The sequence below is a fragment of the Nematolebias whitei genome, chromosome 15 (assembly GCF_014905685.2).
Source record: "Nematolebias whitei isolate Nwh7 chromosome 15, NemWhi1, whole genome shotgun sequence".
In the NCBI taxonomy this organism is placed as follows: Eukaryota; Metazoa; Chordata; class Actinopteri; order Cyprinodontiformes; family Rivulidae; genus Nematolebias; species Nematolebias whitei.
Genome location: NC_056512.1, coordinates 3,193,844 through 3,204,318, shown reverse-complemented (window position 1 = coordinate 3,204,318; position 10,475 = coordinate 3,193,844). Strand labels below are relative to the sequence as shown.

Sequence of the window (10,475 nt, the reverse complement as noted above, 5' to 3'; positions counted from 1 at the left end):
TACATATATATGTATATGTATACATATATATATATGTATATATATATGTATATGTATACATATATATGTATATGTATACATATATATATATGTATATATATATATATGTATATGTATACATATATATATATATGTATATATAGACAGGGACTCGGACTCAGAATACAAAAATAAATACTTTTAATAATAATAAACCAAAAGGCTGACGAGGCAGCAACTTACAAAATATATTTGGGACGGGATCAGACTGGCAGGACAAGACAGGGTAGACCCAACGACGACGCGACAACGAACAAGACTAACGGACAGACTATATATACAGACAAGACAGGACGTGATTACAAACATCTGGCACGAGACAAGGGTGAAATTAATTGGATAAATGATGAGACACATAAGGGAGTACAGACAAGGAAGTCTCACAGATGGCGCCATCCTTACACTCTCAACTAACTTCCAAAGTAAACTATGCATCAAATGTAGCGTTTCTCCTACCATTATACAAAGAGGGCACCGCTTCCTGTCAACTGAACCGAGCACCCTACCTGCCAAATTGTCCCCCCAGCCCCGGTCAACAACAGCCACCACAAGACCCAACTTCACTTCAAGGTATGCATGTCGCCCACTGCATTCCCCCCTCTGCCAATTGCTGGCTATAATCGCTTAATAAAGAGACGATAGCCAAAAAGCTACAGATGTAGCACTCCGCTTCTCCCGTTCGTTGAGAACTGCCGACACCAACGTAGCACTAGGCTAGCGTGCAACACGGACATGTCTCCTCCCCCCCCCCCCTCCTCCCCGTTGACAAAAATCACAGAAGAGATGAGTGCCCTACCAAGGCAAGTCACCTAGGGGTAGAGCTGAGCGATATGGGCCAACATATATATATCTCGAAATACAATATATATATCAATATTTTTTTCTTTCCATAAAGTAATAACAAAAATATATTTCTGAGTCAAATCTTTGTCCCAGTTGTCACACAGCCACATTTATTAACAACAGCTATAACTGTACAATAACTTGTCTAAAAAACTATTTACATATATTAGATAGTGTATTTTTTAGACATTTATTTACATATAATAAAAAATAATCCTCTTCAGCTGGGGACAGCTGTAGCTGAGAGGCTAGAGCAGTCGTCCTCCAATGGGTGAGTTAGAGATGCTGAAAACAAACTTTAAACTGTCCCAGGTTCTGACGTGGGGGTGGGATGTCTCAGTTGTTCAAGGGATGAGGAGTTTTTTTTTTCTTTTTCAGAAACATATTTACAGAATGAACTACTCAGTTACAGAAATGAAAGTCTGTTACAAAATGACATTCAGGGACGCAGGTATATCTCTACATTTCTCCCACTTGCGATTTATAACCTGTTCCATGGTTGATGAATCGCAATCAGCAGCGTCCATGCATCAGTCATCTTCAAACGAAGGTTGAGGTAGATTTCTGAAAAGTCAAAGTTCATAATTTCCAGAGTTAGAAATCAGAGTCATTCAACATGGAGTAAACAGGAATAATTCCAAATATGAAAAGGAAAACTATCCAGATTGTTCCATGCGAGTTCAAAGGGATAATTCCACAACAAGGAAATAAAAAATAAGAAACGTATTCCATAGGGCGTTCACGATGTCCTCTGGAGGGCATGGTGTGGTTGACCAAGGGATGATGAGGTAGGATGGTACTCAGTGGGTGATTTCTGGTATCCATCTAACTAATTGTCTAAAAAATTCCTCACATAATGAGGCTATTGTTAAAATAAAACAAATCTCAACGCATGCATTTCTAATGTCAACTAAATTGACAAACTAAATTGTCCTCAGTTTATTTGAGTAAACAAATAAAATTATTTAATCGGGGATTCTAAGGCCACTGATTTTGTATATGCACGCGTGGACAAAAGGGGTCTATGGGCTCATGGCTAAATGTTTAGGGACATAAAGCATGCAATAGGAGAATTTGGGATAAAAGGAAAACAAAAATGGGAAGCTTGGAACTATGGGTCACTTGTGAGTTCCAATATTCCGGGGGCGTATGAGCTGGTTGATTCACTCACATCTAGTACGTCATCCAGCTGGAAGAGTTCTGCGACTGTCGGAGGGAGTCCAGTTCTTTTACGTCTGGTCAATCTGGACAACCGAGCGCTACACTTGTTTAGTTGGCCTTGTAGGGCTCTAGTACGACGGAGATAAAGGAATGCAATAACCGCGATGATAAGATATCCTAGAATAACCAAAGCCATCATCAAAGTGTCAGCTGTGGACCAGGCATAGCTTACGGTCTGGACAGGGGTTTTAGAATGTGTTGTTAATTCTTTCAGCACTTGATCTACAGGTCCTTTTTCAATTACCTTAGCGCCTTTGAATTTGAGAATTTCGATGGTAATTGCATCTAATTCTAAGGTGAAATTCTTAAAGAAGTCAGGGACTTCGAGTTCAGTCTCATACTGGTCTGGGTTGAGGTAATAAAGGGCTACTTCATCAATGTGGACTATGGCACCCTTAGGAACTGTAACCTACATCGTTTTTGCTGGATGATCAACGCGAGTGGAGGTGTCATGTTGGTCGTAGGCTACTTTAGCGTATCTGCCTGGGGTGTTGACTAACCAACGGGACCCAACTATTTCTGTTTGGGTCACAGCAACTTGACGATGTGGGGTCACAGCAGTGGCACATTTAGAGTCTTTTGATGCTGGGTCAATTCCGCAAATGCCAACTGTATTATCACACACGAACAACTTACTTGGGCAAGGATAGTGTATGTCCCGGGTGAGGGTGCACATACGCAAATTTGGAGCGATATACAGCTTAGGAGTACTGTCATGGTAAGCTATGACGGTCGGTGTGTTGATTTTGACTTGATTGTCACCATCCCAGTTTCCAACGTTTATAACGTTTTTTAGTCTATAAACGTTGTTTGTGGAAATGATGGGTAAGTTTATGAGGAACGCAATCTCACGAGCCTCTGGGTCAATGTGGAGTGGAACTGAGCTACCGAGCGTATAGGATAGGTGAGCCTGGAGTGGTGTCACTTTGTCTGCGGTAGCTGTGGTAAGGATCTCTTGGACCATGTTTTGAGACACGAGGTACGGTGGAATTCGGCAGATAGCTAAAGTATCGACTGAGGATCCGACCTCTCTAAGCATGTCGGTTAACAACGTGGTGAGCAACTGAGCGTGAGCATAATCAACTTCTATAACAGTCTTCAAAGTGTCTACCACTTTAAAGATCTGTGCTATCTCTTGGCTATGAGAGTTCAGAACCAAAACAATGTCTTTGACAGTTTTGCCTATCAGAGTAAGTTGTCCTCGTTGTTCATCTAACTGCTGTTGTATCACAGGGAGCTCATCTTTCAACTCATTAACATGTCGCTTGATGGCAGCAATATTAACAGCATTGACTGAAGAAACACCCAAACTGAACAGAGAGCCAATGGCTGAGGCAGCAGTGAGAAGTCCAGTTATAAAACTCTTCTCCCGTCTATTGGCCCCACTCAGCTCATCTTTGGTAATTGTGAACTTCTGAAGTTTTTCTAGCATGTACGAGGTGTCGGCTTCCGTATGCTGAATGGCCTGTGATCTCCAAAGTACACCAGCCCAGGAAGCAAGTTCCTTAGTTGAGGGAACATTCTTTTGGCACATGGCAAGGGGGTCGAATCTGACAAACACCCTCTGCGTGTGTAAACGGCAGTTGGTGATGAGCAATCCTGGCTGTTCTTTCAGTACCATGCCTGAGGAGGGTCCCAGTTCAACCATCTGAAGTTGAGTGGTACCGGCCAATCCCAGGAGTGTAAAGAAGCATAGTAGATTCGTCATGGTCCTAAGGGGAACAAATACGGGACGACATTAGCACAATGCTTCGAATTTAGGGAGGTTACATCAGATTGCAACATGTTTTGAAGGCGATTTTTAACTTTTGTGGTTAATAATCGTGCTTAGATGAGATCCAGTGCACAAGAAAACTGTTTGTTTGATTAACGTTTATTGAGTTAGGTCTGGGGTTTTATACCTTACCTATTTGTTTGAGGTAATATTAGATTTGAAGATTTGTAATTTAAGGTGTTATTTGAAGAAGAGTAATGTCTGTAGCTTCTTGGTGGTTCGTTTGGATGGGGTTTTAGTTGTCTACAGACTATCATTGGGTTTTGGTTTGAGCCTTGTTTGGCTTGATCTGGTTTCGGTGGACCCACTTGAAAACAGGTTTTTTCTGACCTCTGCTGATCCTGATTCAGTACACAACTGGGGACAGTTTGTCCGTTATCAGGTGTGGTCCAGTCCACCTTGGAAGGAGTTTGCGGGCAAGCGTTCCAGTTTTGGAAGCTTTTTGTCCAGTGGCTGGGGCAAAAATGTAGTACCAGACCTTTTTCCCCACTTGGAAGTTCTTCATGGGAGGCTTTTTGGTCATAGTAGGCTTTGCGTCCTTCAGCCGTTTTGTTAAGACGTTTTTGGACAAAAGCGAAGGTGGTTCTCAGATGTTGGTTCAGATCTTTCATGTACTGGTATGTGGTGTAGACAGTTGCTACACTGGCTTCACCAGGTTGATAGAGTAGGTGCAAAGGAAGTGTCATCTGTCAACCGGTCATCTTCTCGAAGGGAGAGATGCCTGTGGACTGATGTGGGGTTGATCGAATGGCCATTAGGACCAGGGGCAGTTTGATGTCCCAGTCTCTATGGTTGGTGGACACATACTTCTTAAGAACACTGATCACTGTTCTATTAGATCGCTCAACTTGACCTGATGATTGGGGATGGTAGCCAATATGGAAATTGACTTTGACACCCAACATTTGCCAAAGTTTCTGCATTACTTCAGCAGTGAAATGTGTACCTCTGTCGGAGTTGACCCAGATGGGGAGTCCGAACCGAGTAAAGATGTGGTTCATAAGTAGATAGGCAGTGGTGTCTGCCGTGTCATTGGTTGCCGGTAGGCATTCAATCCATTTGGTAAATGCACAAGTCACAGTGAGGAAATATTTGTTTCCTCTGGTTGATTTGGTAAGGGTTCCTACCCAATTGATCTGTAAATCAGACCACAGAAATGTGAACCCTCTGCTTTGCAATGGTGCTCTGTGAAGGGGTGTTGCAGGTTGGAATTGACAACAGACCAAGCACCCTTTGATGTAATCCTTTACATCTTTATGCATTCCTGGCCAATAAGCAACTTGCTTTAATGCGTTGAGAGTCGCTTTAATGCCTTTGTGTCCTGAAGATGGAAGGTCATGGGCATGTACCAGCATCACCCCCCTGTGGTCTCGAGGCACCACGAATGAAGGTGAAGATGTTGGATTGGGAGCAAAGATGAGCATGCCTTTGACCATTTTCAGGAATGATTTAATCTTAAAAAGAGTCTTTAGTTCAGGAATTGAGTCAAGTTCATCAGCTGTTTGTAATGCAATCAAGATGCCTGCGATTTCGACATATTGTGATGATTGAGAGCCTAGCTTAAAGTGTAATGTGTCTTGTTCACTATCGTGAATCCAGACAACACCAACACCAGCTTTGTCAACAGTGTTGTGGTGGAAGGAGCATCCATCCATGTACACTGTTGTCAGGTCTTTACAAACATTTTCATCAAAATATTGATGATGTGGGTCTTCAAAGGTGGTGGCATGTTCAGCAGGTGTCTGGACCAAGGGGACATCCTGTGTACACCGTTGGCAGACAGCTAAGTCTGTACCCAAAGGGTTTCTTTTGTTTTGAGCATAGTGGACCTCTATGTCAAAACTCTGTAAGGCCATAAGCCATGAAGCCACATGTGCGTTTGTTACCACACCATCTCTTATGCGTTGGCTGTTAAGAAAAGTTACCAGTTGGTGTTGTGTCTCCACAATAGTCTTTTGTCCACCTAAGTAGTTAGAGAAATATTTCACTGCCCACACCGTGGCTAACAGTGCTTTCTCACAATCAGAGTACTTTAGTTCAGGACCTGCCAGAGTTTTGCTGGTGTAGGCCACCACACGAGTTGGTACAAACCAGCGCTCAAGCAATGGGCTGAAAAACCAACTTCAAGGTGGAAGTCTTTGTCACTGTTGGGATATGCCAGACATGGTGCTGAGCACAGCTTAACCTTGAGAGCGTCCGTGGCTTGTTGTTGTGTGTCCGACCAAAGGAAAGGCACATCTTTCTTGAGTTTGGTTAAAGGTTTTGCCAAATCAGCGTAGTTCTCCATGAACTGGCGTGAGTAATCACAAACACCAAGGAAACTACGTAGTTCAGTGAGGTTAGAGGGTGTCTTAAGGTTGGAGAAACCTTGGACTCTACTAAGTTGGGGTTGTACAACATCGGGACCTACAAGGAGACCGACATATTCAACCTTAGCTTTGCACCATTGGCACTTCAAAAGTGAGATCTTTGTACCAACAGCTGTAAGTTGATCCAGCACGTGGTCAATCTCAGCTAAATGAATATCAACCGTGGGTTGTCGTAGGAGGATGTCATCTACTTAGATGAGGGTTCCACGTTCACCTGCATCAGGGCACGCTTTATTTAAGAATATGTTGAACTCAGCTGGTGAGTTTGCATAGCCAAAAGGACATCTAGTGAAGGTGTATTGGCGACTGGCAAAGGTGAACGCCAATTTGTGTTGATCGGCTATATGTACTGGGATCGTCCAGAAGCCACATCAAGCGTGGAAAAGTACTTGGCGTTGGTCACCTTAGGAAGTTCTTGTTGGAGTTGAGTCATCGGCCACCTGGAAAGAGGAACCTGTTGGTTCAGTCTTTGGTAGTCGATGGTGAGTCTCCATTTGCCGTTGGGTTTGAGGACAGGCCATAAAGGTGCAGAGTAGGTACTGTTACATGGCCTGATTATTCCTTTCTCTAAAAGATTGTCAATAATCTCTTGTACAGGCTCATAAGCTGCCAAGGGAATCTTGTATTGATGAACATAGGTAGAAGGAGAACTAGGTGGAGTTGGTATGCGGATGGTGTGGACTGAGGTCAAACCACAGTCCAAAGAGTCAACTGAGAAGGACTTTTCATATTTGAGAAGAACTTGGCGAAGTTTTTCTCTTTCTTCATCAGTAGTAAGTGTGTCTGCCTGGGCTACTACTTGGTCGATCTGTGATCGGACCAAAGGGTGGAGCTCAGGGGACGGTGATTCTACAGGCTTGTCTGGAGTCTCCGTGGTTGTACTCACTGGCAGGACGTCAATGGTTTGTAACACCATTTGGTCTTAGTTGGTGAGGTCCACGCGTCGAACAGACATATGGTCAAGAACGGCGTTTGAGAAGAGGGCAATGGACTTGGATGGTTTTGTATACAAAACCTGTCCAGTATTAGGATCTGGGAAGAGTGAGTTGGGAATGCCTCCCAGGATGGGTACATTCAACTCAAAGTCGTGGAAGCTAGTGCTTACTAGCCAACCTAAAGGAGTGCCTTTAGGGATTAGGATGTCTTCTGCATTGGTGTTGCTGACTGAAAGACATGAGATCCTAGATTTGAGGCCCAAGAGGGGTGTGGCCTCTAAGGAAAGTCCTAGTTCAAAAAAGAGTGGAGCAGGTTGAAAGAAAGCCTGTGAATGGCTTAGGTTTTGTCCTGCTAAGATGTGTATTGGCACAGGTTTGTTTTTGGTCCACGCTGGCACAGTAATGTGATGACTGTTAGCTACCTGACAAGCTTCAGGAATGGTCTATCCAGATCTGAGGTTGTCTAGATCAGGGACAGGTGTGTCCTGAGGAACAGTTGTCAGTGACCACAAAACCTGGTTTATGGTGTCCACCTGAACACCAAGTCGGACTAGGATGTCACTACCTATGTACACAGAGTGTGATAAGTTTGGGACCACAAGAAATGAATGAGTCAGTTCTTTATGGTTCCATTTAAAGGTGAGAGCACAAATGCCCACAATTTTTAGGACACAAAAAGATTTTGGGTCATTGTGAAAACGGAAAGTTTTCTTAACCATTTGGAGGTTAGATTGATTTTGCACAAGTCCTCATAGAGGTCCTGGCTGATGGTGGATTTGTCAGTCCATAAAGACAATACAACATCACTCACTTGAGATTTCTGCATCTCAATACCTTTCCCCACTTGTGGGAGGTAGTATTCACTAGATTGTGATGGACCCAGCGAACACAAGAACGTCTCACGTTGGGCTAGAGTTAGCTCCAACGGCTGATCATGTGTGGCTGACACTACCGTGGATTGAGATGTGATCTCATTTGCCTGATGTTTGTTTTCAGGTTGGGTAATGGTTAATTCATCAGAAGTGTCCAGTGCAGCACACTGGGAGTCTACTTCTGGAGGAAAAGTGATGGGTAGCGGTTGGCGGACTTGAGCCCAGACTTTGATATTCTTAAAATCAATCAAAGGCTGAAATCGATTTAGAAGATCTTGTCCTACTAGGAAAGGGATGGACTCCAGTGGGGACACATATACAAGGTGTATGATGGTCATGGGTCTGATCTGAAGTTCAATCAGGGCCATCTTAGATAAGGTGGTTTCTTCAGGAGCGTATGGTCGTACCTCTAGAGAGCATGTCTGGAAGATCAAGTCCTTGCCAGCACGATTTGCCGCTAACCGTAGTCTTTCGAACAGGGTGGCGGATATCAAAGTTATATCTGCTCCTGTATCAAGAAGAGCTTCATGAGATAGGATCTGTTCTAGGGTCAATGAAAGGTAAAACTTTCTTGCTACCCCTTTTTCGGTTAGGTTACACAAAAATTTTGGTACCGGAGGTTTCACTTTGATCCTAGAATCATCGTTCTCAAACGAAGGATCTTCAGTAGTCATTTGGACTGTGAGGACAGCACTTGGTATGTTGGACTGGTCAGTTTCTGTTACTGAACCAGGAATGTCAACATCCGTGGTCTCTACATCAGCAACAGGAGGGGAGTCACAATCAGCAGCCGCAGATTGGGGCTTCAACTCCTTAGCTTGTTGTTCCATTGGCTGGTTGGTAACAATGAGAGACTCAGTTTCAGGAGCAAAAGAGGCTATAGACAAGAGTTCAGCTTTCTTAGACTGTTCCTGTTTATGCATTTCCTCCAAAATATGTTTTTCCATTTCTTTGGAAGTGAGATCTTTACAGTTATCATCCTGTTGAGGTTTTGACTCTTTCATCTTTTCAGAACGTCTCTGACGTGGTGAAAGTTGTTCTATTTCAGGTCGAGAGCGACGGTTCTGAAACTGACGGGTCTGCCTTTGAGATTGGTTATGACCAGAAAATCTGCAATTATAATTGGGAGAGCGTCTACCCCCCTGATAATCTTTGTTATGATTTCGGTAGTCAGAGCTTGGGTAATCATGGCCCCTCCCAGAATCTGAGTACCGATTCAGTCCTTTAACCTGATGAGGGTTTTCAGGCTCAAAATGTTGTGGCCTCCTCTTAAACTTGGGTGATGGAGGGGCAGATTTAACTCGTTGAGAGTCGGGGTTTGCTCTTCCTCCTTCAAGTTCTAAGGGAAGGGAACTTGTGTGTACATCTAAAACTGTATTTGGTTCGGTGGGCCTGGACTGTTTCACCTTTTGGAAGGCTAGAGACGCCCACTCGCGTAATTGTTGGATTGAGGCTGTGCGAGGGTTATGTCAATGTCAATTTATTTATATAGCACATAAAAACAACAAAAGCTGACCAAAGTGCTTTACAGTTAAGACAGCTTAAAAATTAAAAAAGAGCAAAAATGCATCTAGTGCCACTCAAAAACATAAGTTGACAGTAAAAACAACACACAACAACAATAAAATCTGCTCAACTTGTTCTCAGACTCTGCATGGATGAAATGCCAAGGAATACAGATGAGTCTTCAGCAAAGATTTAAAAGTCTCAACAGTCTGAGTGGTCTTTAAATTCTCAGGTAAACTGTTCCACAATTTTGGAGCAGCAACCGCAAAAGCCCGATCACCTCTGGATTTCAGTTTGGATCTGGGGACATCTAAGAGGAACTGGTTGGTAGACCGGAGTGCTCTTACTGGAGTGTAGATGTTAATGAGATCACATAAATATGATGGGGCCAGACCTTTTAAGACTTTAAAAACAAGCAATAAAATCTTAAAATCAATCCGGAAGTGGACAGGAAGCCAGTGGAGAGAAACCAGGACAGGGGTTATGTGTTCATGTTTTTAATTTGCTGTTAAAAGATGGTTTACTGTGTTCTGGACAGATTGTAAATGATGCAAAGATGATTTGTCTAAACCAACATACAATGAATTACAGTAGTCCAAACGAGATGTAATAAAAGCGTGAATCACCTTTTCAAGGTCTCTGAAAGGGTGACAAGACTTCACCTTGGCAATGAGTCAGCTGGAAGAAACTGGATTTCACAACTGTATTTATCTGCTTGTCTAATTTAAAAGCACTATCAAAAATAACTCCCAGATTCCTGACATTGGAGTGGCTGTATGAAGCCAAGGGGCCAAGCACATTAAGGGTATTACATTTACCAAAGCTGATGACTTCCGTTTTATTTTTATTTAGATTCAGAAAATTTAGTTTTAACCAGACTTTAATGTCATTTAGACAGTTCAAGAGTGGATCCAGT

The 10,475-nt window shown here is 43.1% G+C and overlaps 1 protein-coding gene across 1 annotated transcript in view; it reads left to right on the top strand.

The window, feature by feature from the left end:
- Positions 1-10,475, top strand: part of abat (4-aminobutyrate aminotransferase) — a gene marked incomplete in the record, with an annotated part of 131,810 nt that overhangs the window by 23,942 nt on the left and 97,393 nt on the right.